Source organism: Sus scrofa, chromosome 9, assembly GCF_054392235.1.
Source record: "Sus scrofa isolate SSC_HxYL_T2T_F1_AM1 chromosome 9, Sscrofa_HxYL_maternal_Yorkshire_Landrace_v2.0, whole genome shotgun sequence".
NCBI classification, from domain to species: domain Eukaryota; kingdom Metazoa; phylum Chordata; class Mammalia; order Artiodactyla; family Suidae; genus Sus; species Sus scrofa.
The window spans coordinates 57,444,549-57,464,599 of record NC_139391.1 but is presented as its reverse complement, the minus strand read 5'-3'; the positions used below and the strand labels follow the sequence as shown (position 1 = coordinate 57,464,599).

The following is a 20,051-nucleotide window of genomic DNA, read 5'->3' as shown; positions in this document are numbered from 1 at the left end:
ATATATTACATATTAATAAATTAGTACATTATTATTAGTATGTTAAGAATAGTACTATATTATGCGCTAATAAATATATCATATATGATAGACTATTGATATTTTCCAGGATGAATACTATATCATATCATCTTCTATTTATTTGCCTGCATTCTTCACTAGACTGTGAGCTCTTTAAAAGCAGGAATCATGGCTTCCATATTAATCCATCCTTTAAGCCAGGGTTCAAAGCCAGTAGGTGTTCAATAACCAATGGGTGAATGCATAAATACCAAAATACTGTGGTGCCCACTCCAGCATATATACTGTCAACTGAGGCAGAAAGTCCCACGTACTGCCCTCTCCTCCCCAATCTTTTAAATTTCCCAGCAGAATCTCAAGTGGAACGTTCCAGGAGAGGCCTGGCTTTAATTTTCAGAGACAAAGAGAGCCAAGTGCTGGAGAAATGCCTTATCCTGGTTTTCAAGCCCTTTTCTCCTTATTCCCGCAAGACTCCCACTTCGGCCTCCCTCCCAGGCCCCTCCCAGGCTACACCCACGCTGCCCGGTTCTCCACCCGTGGGCGGCCCTCCTTTCCCACACAGCTTGTGAAACGGCTGCCTGCTCCCAGGGACACGGAGGAAACCGGCTACCTCAGAGGCCAGGCAGGCTGGTGCCCTTCCCACAGCCGTCACCCATGGCTCTTCAACACCAACCAGCTCTGCTGGAAGTGGCCCAACCGCCTCCAAGGCAAGAGCGACATTCAAACCAGAGCCTCCGAGGCTGAGGCCCGTAAGGCTGGAAGGACCACACACAGCAGGACAAGGACCCCCCCATCCCCAGGCCTCACACAGACACCACTGCACCCACTGTGCTACACACAAAGCCCCCTGGCAGCGGCGGAGGGGGAGAGCTGCTGCTGCCTCAACCCTGGACAGAAACCACGCCACCAAGTACACAGCTCACTGAACACTGTCACTTCCTGAGTCTGCACAAGCTCGCCTCTGTCCCATGTGACGATCAGAGCAGCCAAGAGGCTGGAGCCTTCAGCAAAAACATTGCCTTGAGGCTCCATAACCTCATAGAAAGAAGGGGAAAGTATATGGGCCCTAAAGGGCAGGACTTATCCATGCCAGGCACACCCTAAAAGTGAGAAAGACACTGGTTCTCCTCCTTTATTTCGGCAAGAAGTGTAAGGTTTACGGGTTTTGATGAGGTTCTTGGCACTTCCTTGGGCCCTCTTCTCAGCCTTGGGTTTCCCCAGAGCAGCTCCACCTTGGTCTGCTTTGTATACGAACTAAGGAAACTTCAGTGTGAAGAAAGAATGCCATGGCAATAAACTAATATCACGAACTAAGGAAACTTCAGTGTCAAGAAAGAATTCCATGGCAATAAACTAATATCACGCAGTTTCCACATCTGTTGCATATCCCGAACACAAGAGGTCAAACCTGAAGAAGTACCACCTTCTCCCCTCCTCTCCAACTCTCTCCAAAAATGTCCTGAGGCTTATTGCTCTTGGCTAGGGAAGGGCTGCTTTTAGATATCAGGCTTAGACAGCGAAGGCAGCCAAGGTGGCCACCAATCTCTGCTCTGGGACCAGCAATCTGGGAAGGATGGTTATACACCCAGCAGCAGGCTCCTAACTTTGCTGAAATGCAGCCTCCTCAGACCCTGGGTCATTTCATCCTTGGGTTTCTGCTGAAACCCCAGAAGCCCATGTTGGGAAATGAGGGTGGAGGGTAGGACAGATGCAATCTTGAGGATATTGTTGGGAAATAGAGAAATCTGTGGAGGAAACCCTCCAGTGTTCTCAAGTTTATCCTCGCATAAAAGCTCAGTACTAGAGAGGAGGGTGCATCTGACATTCAGTAAGCTGTCATTAGACACCACTGCATGCATGAGTCACCACTTGTACCAGGAGAGGATAAAAAAGAAATAGCTCCTGTCTCCAAGGACCTGAACATCTCACTGGAGAGAGAAGACCGCAGCTGTCCACAGGCTGGCACATGGCAACCCAAAGCAGTGGGCAAGCCATGCCAAGGGGAGGAAGGAACTCAGAGGAGGGACAGGCTCGGGAAGACTTCATGGGACTCCATGAGGTCATGAAGCCCTCAGGAAAGGAAAGGGTGAGTAGGAAGCATTTCAGGGGACACAAAGCAGCCTGGATAAGACTAGAGTTGAAATGAGCAAGGAGCGCTTGGAGGATGCTGAATAAGTAGAACAGCAGAGCTGATTTGAAGGATGCTGACTTTGGACCAGCATCACCAAGAGCACGACTGATTACTTAGCGTCAGGCAACTGTCAATTGGTTTGCATCAATAAAGTCTCCCTGTTGCTAACCCTCCTGTGAGGCAGGAAGAGACAGCCCGGTTTTATAGAGGAGGAAGGTGAGCTCAAAGAGCTTAGGTCAGCTGCCCATCTCCACCTCCTCCCCCTAAACAAAGCCTGAGCTTCCTCTTCGGAATCCCTGTGTTATTTGGGCCCAATCATCATAGTCTCTACAATGGCTGGAGCAATATTCTCTTCTTCTAGATCTGGAAAGCTCATGAAGGCAGATTTAATGCTAAGATTCATCTCAGTTGTTTCCCCACTGCATTTACCATCTTTAACTAAGCCACTGATTTCTTCATTCATTTCATTCACTTGCTCCTGTAGTAAACCCATGACCAGAAGGAAGTCGATGGTAAAAGTCTTGGATTTCAATTAACCATTGACTTAATCAAACTGTAACCGAGCTAGGGTCCCGTGGGGCTCCTGGGCACACAAGCCTTTCTGTGTCCTCCATTGCTTGTTTTTAGGGAATAAGCCTCAGCCTCCATGACCTTCCCTGAGTTCAAAGGGCAGCTGCTCATCAGGGAAGAGAGGGGATGCAGAGACCAGGAAGGAAAAGTCAAGAGACAATAGTCTTGGGGCAGAGTCCTGGTTCTTCAAAGAATATACATAACAATATCTTTGAGCCTTTCTACAGAACTAAAACCCCCAACAAATGGAAGAACTACTTGATGAAGCATTCTTCATTCTGGGAAGAAGAAGGACCACCAGAACCAGTCCTGGGACCACTAAACATTAGTTTTGAAAGACAGTGAAAGCTTGCCTCTACCCTGATCCTTATCTTTGGCCCTATCTTCCACTCCCCTAACTAAAAAACCACCTCCAAATCTCTCCCAAGGAGGCGGGGGGCGGGAGGGGGGCACAGTCTATAAGGCATTAGCCTGCTGTGGTCCCCTTTGCCTAGAAAAGCAATAAAGCTCTCTTTTTCTCTTTCACCCCAAACTCTGTCTCCTCGTTTCTATTCGGCAATAGTGGACAGAGGCCGAGTTTTGGCAGCAAAACCACAGTTCCCCAAGAAAGTGTCAGGAGGAGCTAAAACCGAATTAAGAAAAAAGCCTTGGAGGCTTTGTGGCTCAGTGGGTTACAAACCCAACCAGTATCCATGGAGACATGGGCTCGATCCCTGTCCTCCCTCATTGGGTTAAGGATCTGGCATTGCCATGAGCTATGGTGTGGGTTGCAGCTCCAATTCGAACACTAGCCTGGGAACTTCCATATGCCACAGGTGCGGCCCTAAAAAGTAAAAAGAATAGAATAGAATAGAATAGAATAGAATAGAATAGAATAGAATAGAATAGAATAGAATAGAATAGAATAGAATAGAATAGAATAGAATAAAGAACGTGTAGGAGAAAATGTCCTGATAAAAAGGTAGAGAGACCCCAGCCATGATGACTAAGCAAAGTCCAGCCAACTGCCCCTAACCACCCCTTCCCCACGCATCTGCTTCTGTAAAGTTGCTTCTGCATCTACTACCTTGCCTGACCTCTCTCCAGTCTGCCAATCAACGGACCCAGAAAAGCTAGCCCATAAAAGCCTTGCAAAACCCTTCTTCAGGGCTCAGACTCTGGAGAGTGATCTCCTCTCTAGAGGATCCCTCCGGGGAGTGATCCTTACCCGCCGGGCGTGATAAACCTGAGTTCTCCAACTCTCCGAGCGCTCATTTGGTTTCTCACCAGGTAAAAGAGCTGATACACCGTGGCCACAGAGCTGCTGGAGCTGATACACTACAGGCACAGGGCTGTCGCTAGAGCTGATAGACTGCATTTTATAGTGGCAGCTGCCACAATAAAAGAAAGAAAGAAAATGGCCTTAAGGTATAAGACGGAGGTGGTAACTGAGCAAAGGCTCAGTGTGAGGCACCCTGCAGGCCTTTGCTCCTTTTAGTCCCAATGCCAGCTTGCAGGGAACTTCTTGTTCTCCCCACCATATGAAGAATAGCCCCCCTCTGGCTCAGAGAGGTTAAGTAACTGGTCTGAAATCACACAGCTATTAAAGGATGGAGCAGAGAGGCAAACCTGGGATTCTGTCTGGTTTCGGATCCTGGGCAGCTGCCACTATAAAATGTACTGTGCATAAGGCCTATGTGCCAGAGCTCCCAAAGGAGGCGGGGAAAGGAATTGTCCAGAGAGAAAAACCACTCTCTGACAGTTAGCCCATCCCCTGCAGGGAAGCCACTGGCCAGGCCCACTTCCCCTGAGGGACCATCCCAAAACCACTGTGCACCAGGGCTGATGGGACCCTCCTGGAAGGAGCCTTATTTCCCCCCTCCCCCCGCCCCCGCGGTGCAGGGTTCCTGGATGCACCACAACCCTCGGCCCCGCCCTCTCTGGACCTTCCTCTCCCCCACAGCGACACACTCAGAAAACTGCAGCAGTGCAGCCTCACACCTTGGGCAGCTCAGCCGGTAAACACAGGGAAGCACTTAGGCTGCAGTAGGCGCTTCCCTGGCCAAACAAGCCCCAGGATGGGGAGGTGTTAGAAGAGCAGAAACACAAGGCAGGTATTTTCCTAGAATTCCTGGGAAGCCCAGGGACCCTGGGGCGGGGAAGCTTAACCTGATTTTATCCCAATTCCAGTATTAGATCTTGATGTTGCAGCCCAGGCACCTCCTCCCCCCCACCTCCCCATGGTAACCCTGGCATGACTGGGGGGCGGGGGGCCTCCAGGGAATCCCAGCAGCCTCTGGGCCCTCAGCTCCCCACCCTCCTCACCTACATGTGCAACTCAATCCTGAGCTAAAGGCCAAGTGACTCTACGATGTGTCATCCAAACCAGTGTCATTCTCCACTGGAGAATGCGAGGAAGCATCATTGATGATTATGCTGGACAACAACTGTAAACTGGACCTGGGGCCTAGTTATAGGGCTCAGGGCAAAGTCTATGCAGGGCTGGCCTTGAAGACTCTGTCTTTTAAGGAAAATTGGTTGATTTCAGTTATGGCGGAGAAGTTTTCTCAAAGACTTTCTTGGAGCCCCTAAGGATCTGTCTCTCTCTTCCCTGATGCAAGGTTTGTAGCCAGGGAAAGCAGGCAGGGGGAATTAAAGTCACTGACTACGAGCCAAGAAACTACATTGTGGTGATGGTCCTGTTGACAATTGGGTTACACTGGAGCTGCTTCCCAGAATCCCCTTCCCTGGATGGTTCTGGGTTAGAAGTGGCCAAAAGTGAGCCCTCAAAAGCATTGGAGGCAGGAACGGAGCACTGGCCTCCCTCTGCAAGGCTGTCGCAGAGATGCAAGTGGGTCCAGCTCTTCTCCTGAGTGCTAGCCCTGCCCTCCAGTGGGGGCCTGGCCATCAGATACATGGTTTCTGGTCAACTTCCCTAGCAGCATCTGTGCCATGGGCCACTTCAGCAACTGGGCTTCTCCAATTGGCCACAGCCCTCACTCTGCCCAGTGCCTCCCACATCATGTAAGGACTGTGAACTGGAGATGGCACTTGCCCTCTGCCTCTACCCAGACTGAATCATGAGCCACTCCAGCCACCCACCCTCAATACCCCCTGAAAGGACCTTCTGTGAGACCAGAAGTGAGGCACTCTGTGCTCTGGGAAAACTGGCAGAACAGGTCTGCAGACAGATATTTTCAGGAGAAGCCCATTCCTCGCATCTCCTCATATCTAGAAAAGCACTAAAATCCTTCATGGTAATGTCTACTCCTCGTGACTAGCACTGACCTTCACAAGACTAGCAATGACCTTCTGCAAAATATGCTGCTTGCTTGCATGTACCTCCCTTTTCACCAAAATCCCATATATGCCAACATTCCCCCCTACCTCTTTGGAGGGGTATCTCAGAGCTATCTGAAATGCTGCCTCCTGGGCTACAGTCCTCATTTTCCCCCAATTAAAACTTAACTCTTGAAGTTCCCGTTGTGGTGCAGCGGAAACGAATCCGACTAGGAACCATGAGGTTGCAGGTTCGATCCCTGGCCTCACTCAGTGGGTTAAGGATCTGGTGTTGCTATAACCTGTGGTGTAGGTTGCAGACGCAGCTCAGATCTGGCATTGCTGTGGCTGTGGTATAGGCCAGCGGCTGCAGCTCTGATTAGACCCCTAGCCTGGGAACCTCCATGTGCCGCAGGTGCAGCCCTAAAAAGACAAACAAAAACAAAAACAAAAACTTAACTCTCAACTTTTTTTTTTTTTTTTTTTTGGTCTTTTTGCCTTTCTCTAGGGCCACTCCCTCGGCATATGGAGGTTCCCAGGTTAGGGGTCTAATCAGAGCTGTTGCTGCCAGCTTATGCCAGAGCCACAGCAATGTGGGATCCGAGCCGCGTCTGCAACCTACACCACAGCTCATGGTAACACCGGATCCTTAACCCAGTGAGCAAGGCCAGGGATCGAACCTGCAATCTCATGGTTCCTAGTCAGATTCATTAACCACTGAGCGATGACGGGAACTCCAACTCTCAACTTTCAGGCTGTGCATATTTTTTTAAGTCAATAGGATCCATTCCGATAAGAAATCTTTTCTCCCATAACCCAGAGTGGATCTGCTTCCCTGGTTAAACACCAACTGACACTCACAAAGAGAGAGCAGACTCTTTAAACATCCGGATGAGTGTAGGCAAAGGCATACTTGCCTCCTATTATTCCTGGAACCAAATCCCTGATCTGCCAGTGAACATCTAGCACAAGTGGACGAATTTTCAGTCATCAGTTTTCTCTACTGTCATTTCTCTTGTTCTGCAGTGCCTGCTGACATCAAAGGAACAACACATAACTAGAGAGTTGATGGTGGGGTCCCTCGGCCTCCCTAGAGGACAGTCCATCCATTAGATGGTTTAGCCTCTGCAATATGGACTCTTCCCACGACGCTCGCTGAAGGGACCAAGCTCCTCAACAGACAAAGCAGGCATGGCCATCCCTGTGCCACAGACCCTGTGCCCACAGTGGGCTCTCTACCCAGATGGTAAGATTCTGACACTGATCTGGGGCTGATTAAATCAATAAGCACAATTTGCCTCAAGCCCCCTCTGACCCTTGAGAGATCTCCACTCCAGAATAACATGGTATTTGGCAACCTAAGTCCCTACAATCTCTGCTTGGAACCCAGCATCTCAAAGTTTTCTCACCCAAATCTATCTTTCACCAATCCTGCACTCAGCTCTGGCACCCTTCTAGCCTTCCCAGAGAGGTGCCTCCTTTTAGGACTGGTTGAGATCAGTGGTTCTCCAAGCCAACAGTATCACATTGCCTGGAAACTTGTTAGAAAAGCAAGTTATCAGCCCCGACCCTAGACCTACTGAATCAGAAATTCTGGGGGTAGGCCCAGCACTCTGTGTGTTATAAGCCTTCCAGGTTTAAGGACCACTGGTCTAGATCTCTGATCTCCTCTTTCTCCATCTGGTCCAGAACCAGAGGCAAGAGGGCCCGCAGAAACCCAGTACCCTGCTGCAGTCTGGGCAAAGGTAAGGAGAAGGTCTGTTTGCTCTCAGATGAGTTAATAGGCAGCCTGGCTTTTCCCAGGCAGCAGAAGTTCAGGCATCTGTCCCTCTGTGAGCCTAATCAGTCCCCAAAAGAGCCTGACCATCTGTCACTGCAAACACAGCTTGCTCCACCACAGCGCAGATGTTCTCAAGATCTGAGCCATGTGAACAGAACTAATGGGCAGCCATAAATCACCCTCTGCAGCCACGCGGAGGCTGCAGGGGAGATGAGGCCACTTGGCCTGAGCCCCAGCATGAGAACTAGGTGTGTGCTCTGTTCAAGCCAGTGTACAGGACACCAGACAAATGGAAAAGATGGGCAGGGCTCTTCCCTGTGCCCTCTTGTAGCTCAGAGTGCAGCAGACTAGCATTGTGGGAGATCGGAGCTGGGGGGCAGGGAGTCCAAGGGGCCAGGGTCACGTCTAGCTGCTCCAGTAGGCAGTCTCCAAGGGCACTATGCCCCCTTCCCACCTCTCCCCTCACAGTTCTCACCAAGGTTCTTCCCCAGGAGGGTCTGACTTAGTAAGAAAGGTGGGCAAGGAGGGGAGTGTAGCTAAAGTTAGAAGGACTTAAATTCCAGGCCTATTAAATGTATAACAACGTAGTTCACTTCGTGGCTCAGCAGTTAACGAAGCTGACTAGGATCCATGAGTGTTCGGGTTTGATCCCTGGCTTCCTTCAGTGGGTTAAGGATCCGGCGTTGCTGTGAGCTGTGGTGTAGGTCGCAGACACGTCTCAGATCCCATATTGCTGTGGCTGTGGCTGTGGCGTAGGTCGGCAGTTGCAGCTCTGATTTGACCCCTAGACTGGGAACTTCCCTATGCTGCAGGTGCAGCCCTAAAAAAAAAAAAAAAAGGCCAAAAAAATGTATAAAAGGATGCTAAAATTAAAATTTGTGCAGAAGAATCCACATCATAAAGATTGATACCATCAGGAGTGTGAGACCAATTCCAATGTGTGGATCTCACACAGTAAATGCCCCAGGACAAACTGCACCACTCCAGGAGGCTTCAAGAGATCCATGAGAGAGGAAGGGAGCTGAGAGCTGTGAGGAAAGGAGCAAGAAGAAAGTTCTGTATGGAGAGCTGAGGCTGAAGTGCAAGTCCCACCCCTCCCCTGCATGGGGTTACCTTCTAAGCCCAAGGCTAGTGAGAAGCGGCTGTTACAAGGAGACTGTGTCTCTCACCACATGCACTGGAATAAGAGAGACCTGGTGTGAGGTCACTCCTGAGAAAGTAAAGATGCACATGGCCCAGGTAGATGTGGCTGCATTCTCTATCCTGGAGTGTTTCGTGTGCGCTTGAGAAGAATGGGTCTCTTGCTGTTGTTTGACAGAATGGTCTGTACATCTGTTGGGTTCATCTGGTCTAAATCCAATGTTTCCACAAGGATTTCATGTCTGCATGATCTACCCATCATGGAAAGTGGGGTATGGATGTCCCCTCCTATTATGGTATTCCTTTATATTTCTCCCTTCAGATCTGTCAATGTTTGCTTTATATATTTAGGTGCTCCTATGTTGGGTGCATGCATATTCACAATTGTACCCACTTGATGAAATGAACACCTTATCACTATATAATGACCTTCTTTGACTCTTGATAGTTTTTTAGTTGAAGTCTATTTTATCTGATACAAGTATAGTTACCTCTACTCTTGTTTGGTTTCCATTTGGTTTCTACTCCTTTACTGTCCATCCATGTGTGTCCTTACAAATGAAGTGAATCTCCTGCAGGCAACACATATTTGGGTCTTGTTTTTTTTAATCCATTCACCTACTCTATGTCTTCTTATTGGAGAATTTAGTCCATTTACATTTAAAGTAATTATTGATAAGTATGGACTTAATATTGTCATCTTCTTCATTGTTTTCTGGTCGTTTTGTAATTCCTTTGTTCCTGTCTTCCTCTCTTGCTCTCTTCCTTTGTGGTTTAATTATTTTCTGTAGTGGTATGCTTGGATTCCTTTCTCTTTATCCTTTGTGTATCTATTATAGATTTCTGTTTTGTAGTTACCATAGACTTACATAAAACATCTGTTTTATAGCCTATTTTAAGCTTGTAACAACTTAACTTCAAGTGCACACATAACTTCACGATGCTGTTCCTCACCTGCAATGCACTGTGCAAAATTTCAGTGAGTACGGTTTTCTGAACATAGCATTTCCCATTTTCATCTATCACTTCATGGTGATGTTTTGCCTCAAATTATTTGTGGTTTTGCTTTTCACTGAATAAATCTATATCCAAAGAAGTAATCAGAAAGTTCAATTTTTGAAGTAAATAATATTGTTGAGGCTCCCTTTTTTACAGTTCTGTAGATTAAAAATACAATCACGGAGTTCCCGTCGTGGTGCAGTGGTTAACGAATCCGACTAGGAACCATGAGGTTGCGGGTTCGGTCCCTGCCCTTGCTCAGTGGGTTAACGATCCGGCGTTGCCGTGAGCTGTGGTGTAGGTCGCAGACACGGCTCGGATCCCGCGTTGCTGTGGCTCTGGCGTAGGCCTGTGGCTACAGCTCCAATTGGACCCCTAGCCTGGGAACCTCCATATGCCGCGAGAGCGGCCCAAGAAATAGCAAAAAGACAAAAAAAAAAAAAAATACAATCACAACTCAAGGGGTGTGTAGAAAGGAGTGTGCTGGCAATGTCTGCAGATCCCACGGAAGGGCCCATGAGAAGAGGGTGCTCTACACACCCAAAGCACAAAGCCCTCTGCTCCCTACCTTTTCCTCCCACCCTCCATCCACCTTCCCATCCATGGAGGGACTAGAAACCAATCAGGAGGTAAGAGAGGAAGATAAGAAAGGGCTGAAAAATAGAGAACCAAGCACATTCCCCACTTTGCCCCCACTGCAGACTCCAGAGGGACCCCATCTGAGGATCACCTGAGCTAAGCAAAGGGAGGAATTTTAACATTAAATCTAATTCAGAATTGTGATTACTGTCTTCAACTGGACATTGCAGTTTCTGAATTGAGGCTGTTAGGGACTTAATGTGTTGGTAAGATGTACCTGCTGGAGTATCCTTCTACAGCAAGGGAAAACTATTCCCTCTGGGTAGTCGTAAACGGATACCAAGACATGCAAAAGATTATGTTGCATTTTGGTCATGTCATGTGTTATGAATGTTTACCAAGTGCTTGCTTTGTGCTGGGCACTGTCTCCGCATCATCTAATACAGATGCTGGCATCCTCGCTTCACAGCTAAGGAAGTGGAAGCTCAAAAAAGTTAAGGACACTTCCCAATGATACACAAGTACAAGTGGAGAAGCCAAGGTTGAACTAACACGTTTCTGATTCCAAAGCCTTGGCCCTTAATCATCTCAAATTAGACACATTCTTTCTGCTATGGGTTCCTCAGTTTCTAAAATGTGAGGGCAAGAATCAGAGACCATCCATGATTTGCGTGTGGCTAAATTTTCCAGGGAACCTACAAATTCTGAACTCTATCTCTGAAGCTTTACCTTCACCTTCCCCCAGCTGCTGGCCCAGCAGAAACAGGCCCCATGCAGGCAACAGCATTAAAAGTGGGCTTTCAGCTCCAGCTGGAGACAGAGATGTGACGTAGAAAGAGTGTTCCTTTTTTTCTCCACCACATACTTTGCAGTCACGACTACACTTTAAAGAGACTGTCAGGTTGGTGAAGTTGGTTAAGATCCAAGACAAATGTTACATGTTTGTTTTTAAACCAGGCCTCCTAAGCTAAAAACCCAGCAAGCTTATGACGGGGCAAAACCTCCTTTTATAGGCATTCATGGACAGAGCCAGAGGCCTCCTTAGGCCTAAGGAAGGCTAAGGCTAAGGAAGACTTTCTTTTCTAGTTTAGAGATTCAGGGGTACAAACAAAGTTAGGTACTAGTTCAAATAACCTGGTCAAACTTTCAACAAGTTCCTGGGAGGCAGTCAGATAGTACAGACCCTTTATTCAAAAAAAAATAGGACCTGCTTTGGTTTGGAGACTGAAAAAAAAAAGACACATGTCCTTGAAATGCTGGGCCTAACCTTTGACTCTCTAAGAATTGTCCCCCATGCCCTCTTGGGCCAGTGAGAGTCCTGAAAGGCACCAATGACTACAGCAAGGAAGATTCTGGCCAAACCACATAACTCCTTCAGTCAACAACCATCAACAAGCCAGCAGCCTGCCAGCCCTTCCAGACAAGAAGAACACAGCAGTCAGCATCTCAGGAGCATCTCTGAAATCAGGTACAGGTTCAGAGCCCAGCCCTAAACTCACCATCTACACAACTCTGGGTAAGCTACTTATCAGACCTCAGTTTCCTGGTCTGTAAACTCAGGGTAAAGGCAGTGCCCATACAAATACAACACCACTTACATTAGCTAAAAAAATTAAATACCAAAGTATAAATCTAACAAAACACATATAGAATTTTTATGCTAAAAATTACAAAATGTTGATGAAAGGAAGAATACCTAAATAAAGAGAGAGGCATCCCATGATCATGGATTGGAAGGCTCAACATAGTAAAGATACCGATTCTCCTCAAAATTATATACAGATTTAACATAATTCTTATCAAAATGTCATCAAAGATTTTTGTAGCTATAGACAAGTTAATTCTAAAATTTATATGGCCAGGCCAACAAACTAGAATAGCTAAAAGAAATTTTGAAAAAGAAGAATAAGAGGAAATCATCTACCCAATTTCAAGACATTATACGGCTACAGTAATAAAGACTATGTGTACTGGCAGAGGGAAAACTGCATAGATCAACGCAACAGAATAGAGAACCCAGGAGTTCCCGTCGTGGCTCAGTGATTAATCAATCTGACTAGGAACCACAAGGTTGCAAGTTCGACCCCTGGCCTCGATCAGTGGGTTAAGGATCCGGCATTGCTGTGAGCCGTCAGACTCAACTTGGATCCCGCATTGCTGTGGCTCTGGCATAGGCTACAGCTCCAATTAGACCCCTAGCCTAGGAACCTCCATATGACACGGTTGCAGGCCCAGAAAAAACAAAAACAACAAAAAAAAAAGAACACAGAAATAGATCCACACAAATATGCCAAATTGATTACTGATAAAGGTGAAAAAGCAATTCATGGAGGGAGATACAGACTTTCAACAAATGGTGATCCCTGGCCTTGCTCAGTCGGTTAAGGATCCAGTGTTGCCGTGAGCTGTGGTGTAGGTTGCAGATGCGGCTCGGATCCCATGCTGCTGTGGCTCTGGCATAGGCTGGTGGCTACAGCTCTGATTAGACCTCTAGCCTGGGAACCTCCATATGCCACAGGTGCGGGCCTAGAAAAGGCAAAAAAAAAAAAAAAAAAAAAACCCAAAAGCTTGATTTTTTGAAAAGAGAATAAAATTGATAAGCCTCTAGCAAGGCTAAGGGGAAAAAAGACACAAATGGGAAAGGGACATGATTACAGATCCTATGAACATAAAAGGACAATAAAGGAATATAATAGACAACTCTATACCCACAAATTTGATAACCTTGATGAAATGGACCAATTCCTTCAAAGATAAAATCCGCCAAAATTCATACAAGAAGAAACAATCTAAATGGGTCTATATCTATTAAAGAAATTGAATCAATAATTAATAATCTTCTAAAATAGAAAGCACTAGGCCCAGATGTGCTCACTGGTTAATTCTACCACCAGAAGAAATCACATCAATTCTCTACAGTCTCTTCCAAACGATAGAACCAGATGGAAATGCTTCCAAACTCATTCTGTGAAGTTGACATTACCCTAAGACCAAAACCAGGCAAAGACATTACAAGTAAAGAAAACTAAAAACAAATATCTTCATTAAATTATATGTAAAAATCCTCAACCAAAAATTAGCAAATATAATCCAATAACATATAAAAAGAATTAAGCAGCACAATCAAGTGGAATTTATCCTAGGTATGCAAGCCTGGTTCAACATTTGAAAATCAGTTAATACAATTCATCACACCAACAGATATATCTGATAAAAGATTAATATCCAAAATATGCAAATTATGGACTTTGGGTGACAATGATGTGTCAAGTACGTTCACTGATAGCAGGGGAGGCTGTGTGTATGCAGGGCAGAGGACATAAGAGAAATCACTGCACCTTCCGCTCAACTTTGCTGTGAACCAAATAATGGTCTTTAAAATGTCTAATTTTTAAATGTCTAATTTTTTTTAAAAATGCAACTACCATAAATGTAGCAGTTGCGCCTCTCAGTATGTATCCCAGGGGTGGGCAGGGGGGGGGAGATATTTCACACAAAATCCTGTACAGAATAGTTTAAAGGTTTTTCATTTTAGCCAATAATTTAAGACTGCCCAGATGCTGAAACAAACTGCAGCCCAGCCATACCATGGACTCAACAACAAAGAGGAACAAACTATTGCTTAGTGGCTGTTGGGGTTAAGGAGCGGATGGGAGTGAGAGGGAAGTCACTATAAGAGGGCAGCAGGAAGATACACAGTGATGGAGTTCCCCCCGTGGCTCAGCGGAAACAAATTTGACTAGCATCCATGAGGACCCAGGTTTGATCTCTGACCATTGCCGTGAGCTGTGGTGTAGGTGGCAGATGCGGCTGAGATCTGGCATTACTGCAGCTGTGGCGTAGGCTAGTGGCTACAGCTCCAATTCGACCCCTAGCCCAAGAACTTCCGTGTACCGCAGGTGCAGCCCAAAAAAGACAAAAAAAAAAAAAAAGATACACAGTGATGACAGAAACATTTTGTATCTACCGTCAGTATCCTGGTTGTGATATTACAGTATAGTACATGGGATATTATAGTGTATGTGATATTATAACACATGTATTATTATTGCATAGTACCTGTGATATTACAGCATCTGTGACATTATAGTTTTGCAAGATGTTATCATTGGGGAAACTGGATAAAGGACACACAGGCTCTCTCTGTGTGATTTCCTATAACTGCCTGAAATCTACAGCTATCTTAAAAATTTTTTTAATTTAAAAAATAACAAAAGGAGAGCTGGAGAGATCTAGAAATGGAACGTGGCACATCGTAAAGTCACAAATGGTCAAAACACCAGCTGCTAGGGCCACCTTGCCTTGCCCTGTCCAAAGAACCTTGTGAGGCCAGTTCTCCCTCAGGACTGTGAGGGACATTGGGGGTCAGGCTGAAGGAAGAGGGTTCATAAATTGCTTTCATAAGAGCCAGATAAAGAGTAAGATTTAGGAATTCCCATCATGGCTCAGTGGTTAACGAATCTGACTAGGAACCATGAGGTTGCAGTTTCAATCCCTGGACTCGCTCAATGGGTTAAGGATCCAGCTTTGCTGTGAGCTGTGGTGTAGATTGCAGACGTGGCTCGTAGCCCACGTTGCTGTGGCTGTGGTGTAGGCCGGTGGCTACAGCTCCGATTAGACCCCTAGCCTGGGAACTTCCATATGTTGCCGGTGCAACCCTAGAAAAGACAAAAAAAAAAAAAAGAGTAAGTTTTATATCAGACCAGAAGAAGGGCAGACATGTATGGGCTAAAGACACCCATGTTCCCACATTCCTAATTCAAGTTCAGCCTTGAACAATGGGCACAGGCTGGGGAGGGGAAGGTTGGAAGGAGGCAGGTTGACACTGATAGAGCCACAGATACAAAGAGTGGCTATAACATGCCCTACCTGGTTCCAGCTGTCCCTGAGCCCCAGCTGGTTCTTCAATGCTTCCTTAAATTATCTAAGAGACCTCAGTGGCCTCCATGCATTGCCACTTTTTAACTCTAGCTTAGCTCAAGATAATGTTTTATCCCCTGCAAATTAAAATAAAGCACTGCCCCAGATATCAAGGCTTGGGCTCTGGCAGTTTAAATACCATTAATTAAATAGTTCTTGGCTATTGTATATAGTGCTGCATGTCCATTGACAGAGGAGTGGATAAAGAAGATGTGGTACATATACACAATGGAATATTACTCAGCCATTAAAAGGAAAGAAATAATGGCATTTGCAGCAACATGGATGGACCAAGAAGTTATCATGCTAAGTGAAGTCAGTCAGACAATGAGACACCAACATCAAATGCTATCACTTACATGTGGAATCTAAAAAAAAAAAAAAGGACGCAATGAACTTCTTTGCAGAACAGATACTGACTCACAGACTTTGAAAAACTTATGGTTTCCAAAGGAGACAGTTTGGGGGGGTGAGGGGATGCATGGAGGGTTTGGGATGGAAGTGCTATAAAATTTGGTTGTGATGATTGTTGTACACCTATAAATGTAATAAAATTCATTATGTAATAAACTAAATAAATAAATAAATAGTTCTCACCTAAGAACAAATTTAAGCCAGCCTCAGTTGACCTAAAGCCACAGAACCAGCTTCAACACCGGGAGGCAGAGTGGATAATCACAATAGTAGTAACTTCTAACTGGGTGATGTGAGGAAATTTCTGCCTCTTTCTACAGATTTCATCCTCTGTAACATGGAGGTAACAGCAGGACAGAAGGTTCTATGTCTATACCTTCCCGTGTCTTCAAGAATCAACTTAAATGTCAACCATCTATACAAAGTCTGCCCTCATTCATCTTCAACTAACTTCTCCCTCCTCTCAATCCCTAAAAACTTTATCTAAAACACTCCCACACTTCTTATCTTGTGTTAGATGAACATGTCTGATATTCCCTATTAAAGGGTAAATTCCCAAAGACATGAGTTTGTTTTACCTTTATTTGTCCACTCATAGTGCCTAGTATGACACAGATAAAGTGGGCAGTAAGTATTTGTTGAAAGAATAAATCAAGGACAAACTGAGACAATTTGCTCAAGATGAGGAAGCCTTTTTAAAAGTTAAAGTATAAATTACAAAGTGAAAAGGCACTGCATATACATAAGGTCTGGTCAGCACCCCCCCCCCACCAATAACACTTACTGATGGTGTGATCTGGGCCTATTACTTTAACCTCTGGCTTTTCACAAACAAAGCTCTGTGGACAAGGAAAGGCGAGCTGGCATTGTTTGCTTTCATTTTTAATTTCTACCACTCCTAATTTCAAAAGCATGAAATCGAAGGTTGGGTACAATAAAACCCCTATGCCCCAAGGCATATAAAGATAAAAATTGAGAAATCGGAAATGTACAGAGGAAATAGGGGAGATAAGTTAACTGGTACCACAGGTGAAACAGTCACTGCAGTTGGGCTCTAAATTGAGTGCTAAGCTTCCTGGTAGCCAAGGCAAAAAGCAAAACCCAACAGTGTGCTTAGTTCTCATTGTCAGGAAAAAAGATCATACCCCATTTGGGGAAAGAACGCTTTCTGGGAGCTGCCTTTTGCAGGAATTAGGGTGTCATTCCTTTTAAGAGGCCAATGAATAGCCTTGTGGGCAATGTCCTCAACTGCCTCCTCCCCAAACCAGCAAGGCTTTGGACCAGCCCCTAACACAGGCAGGCCCTGCTTCTGGAGGAGGATCAGAAAGGGCTCCAGTAAAGAGCCAGTCCCCAGTCAACCCACCAGCCCCAAGCAGCTGTGCAAATTAGCCAATCGCATCATTATTTAATGCTGTCTAACTGGGTGTAGGAAAATGCCTGCCTAAAACAACAATTTTCCATTTGGCATCAGGCTGAGCTGTTCTTTCTGACAATAAATTGCCATTGGATTAAGCTTCCTATTAAAACAGATCATATCTCCTGAGTGTAAAAAAAAGCCATGATAATAAACCATAATTTGGCAGAAAGGCATGTGCCAAATTCATCTAAAAAGTCATCAGCCTTTTGCAAGTTAAAGAGAAGAATGTTGCAAAGAGAAGTGAGAAGTAGGGGACTGAGGAAACAACAGCAGCAGAAAGTCAAGCCTTTTTGTATCTGGGTTCCTGAGCTCTCATGGATCTATTCCCTCTGCTTTTGAGTGTCTGAAAATACCCACATTTAAAAAGAAAAAAAAAATTGTAAACTAAGAGCATTACAATTTATACTGCAAGATTCTGGCTATGAAAAGTTATTTGAAAGAGTTCCCTTGTGGTTCAGCAGGTTAAGGATCCAGTGTTATCACTGGTTCTGGTTACAGCTGTGGCATGGGTTCAGTCTCTGGCCTGGGAACTTCCACATGCCACGGGTGCAGCCAAAAAAAAAAAAAAAAAAAGTTTTTAATTTTTAAAAACATGTTTAAAAATAAAAATAAAATGAAATAAAGTGATTTGAATCCTATAAAGTGCTCCCCCAGGTTACTCACAATTCGCTGCTGCCACTGTGACTCAGCTCCAGGAAGCCCCAAGCAGTTTTCCTGAGTTCACATGCAGGCCTCCTGCCTGAGGGCACCCAGTAGATTCTGAGTGCTTCTAAAAGCATCTCAAACAATGAGCTGTTTGTTCCCAATCCAGTGGTGGGCCTTAAAGTGGTGGGCCCAGCTCCTTCAATGGATGCAATAAGAAACTCTGACCCTGGAGGTGGGGGGCGGGGGCACACCGGGGGCTCTGATCCTCCCTGGAGTGGGGTAAGGAGAACATGGCCTTGACCCCAGGAGTGGCAGTTCTGGGATGGGAGGAAGGAAAGAGAAAGAGCAGGAAAGAGAGGAGGACCACGGATAACTTTCCTGTCCAGCCAAGGCCTCTCTGCCTGCAGACTGTGAGAAAGTGTAGAGGGAAGGCCCAGCAAGAAGGAGCATTTCCAGGCAGAGGGAGGAACAGAGGAGGGGCTACAGCCTTACCAGAGGGAAAGGGCTGTGACCTTCCAGCAAGGAGGTCTTCAGAGGGAGTGAACTCTGGGCAGCCCTCCCTCCCAAAACCAAATTCAGAGAGACTGGCAGATCCAAAGCCCTGAGTCTGGGGGCTCTGATGCAATTTGATGCGACATGGATCAGAACAAGGAAGGGGCACACAGACGACCAGAGGGACCTGCTAAGAGGGGAGCTCTGAACTGACGCCTCTGCACTAGCAGCCTCCCTCCCAGGCAGTGGCCAGCTCTCTCCTCCTCCCTTTGAAGAAAGCAGAAGGGGAACGTGCTTTGATTTTCTTAAAACAAACACTGCCGAGTTAAGAGATAAGCCCGGGCCTGGGTTGACTCAGGCTCCCCTGTGCAAGGGAAGTCACACTTCATATTTCCACCACGAAGGCCGCGGAGAGCCCAGGAGACTTTCAGCCCGAGGGGAGGGGTCTGCTCTGATCCAGCCACAGCATCGGCCAAGGCACAATGGATCCAACAAGGAAAGGGTGCCCTTGGTGCCTGATGCCCAGGAAGTGCCCCCTGCCGACCCTATGGGCTCGGTAAAGTGATCTTGTTGGGAGGGAGGCTTTTTCCCTAAGAATCCGCCCGAGTCACTCCCGTAGTGGGAGACGAAGCGACAGCGGGCTCGGGAGACGGGGCTTGGAACCCGCGGAGCGACCATTGCAGACCGCGCGCCCCCAGCCGCGCTCTGCGTCACTCCGCCTGGCACTCAGGGTTCCAAGTGCTTCTCACGTAGCCCACTTGGCAAACCGGCCAGGCCGGTACTGCTATCACCTCCCAGAACAGATAAGGAGCTAAGGCCACACTTACTTCCTAGCAGACCCGGGTTGAACCTGACCCTTGGCTCTGGAACCTCAGGGGGAAAGTCGGCGCCTGCCGCCCTTCCGGGCGTGAGCCCTGCCCTATAGCCGCTCACCTGAGCTTCCCCGTCGTGCTTGTTGCCTTGGAGACCAGGATTCCACCTGCAGGCCCCACCATCAGCCTCTCTCGCTCGCTGGCTCCCTGGGCCTCTTTCTGTGGCCCTTGGCGGGACCCCTGGCTCCCACGCCGCCCAAAGCCTGGCGGCATGTGCGCATGCGCACACCTACCTGCTCACTAAAGACCGTTCCACAGGCCTTCCCTCAAACCGCTCCTTTTCTAGCCCAAGTATTCTTTTTATTTTTCAGTCAAGTGGACCTTGACAAGCCTGTCCCCTAGGATTACATGGAGGAGTCCGAAGGAGCAGATGATGGTGGGCACACGCCCAGCTCGGAAATGAAGAACTCTGGCTGGTTCATGAGACCAAGAGGTAAAAAAAAAAAAAAAAAAAAAAAAAGCCCCAATTCCAGATGTCACCGTCACTCCTGACGGTGAACTGACCAAGAGTTGGCTAACAGGGCCATTGACAAAACTGTTCTCCTAGGAGTGCCTGTTGTAGCTCAGTGGAAACGAACCTCAGTATTCATGGGGATGTGGGTTTGATCCCTGGCCTCACTCAGGGGGTTAAGGATCTGGTGTTGCCCCAAGTGAGTGGTGGTGAACTGCTCCGATCCAGTGGTGGCTGTGGCTGTGGCATAGGCCGGCATCTGAAGCTTTCATTGGACCCTGAGCCTAGGAATTTCCATATGCCTCACCTTCAGCCCTAAAAAAAAAAAAAAAAAAAAAATTTAATTTAAAAAAACTGTTCTC

The 20,051-nt window shown here is 46.7% G+C and overlaps 1 protein-coding gene across 3 annotated transcripts in view; it reads right to left on the bottom strand.

The window, feature by feature from the left end:
- Nucleotides 1–19,455, bottom strand: part of LOC110255461 (uncharacterized) — a 334,726-nt gene extending 315,271 nt beyond the window's left edge. The window contains exon 1 of one of the 3 annotated variants that reach the window (XR_014816769.1): nt 19,190–19,455. The gene's annotated coding sequence lies outside the window, so the exon portion shown is untranslated. Of the gene's footprint in view, nt 1–631; nt 696–19,189 lie in introns of those variants that run through there. The other 2 variants (XR_014816770.1, XR_014816767.1) reach the window with 2 other exon arrangements.
- Between the last annotated feature and the right edge of the window lie 596 nt (nt 19,456–20,051).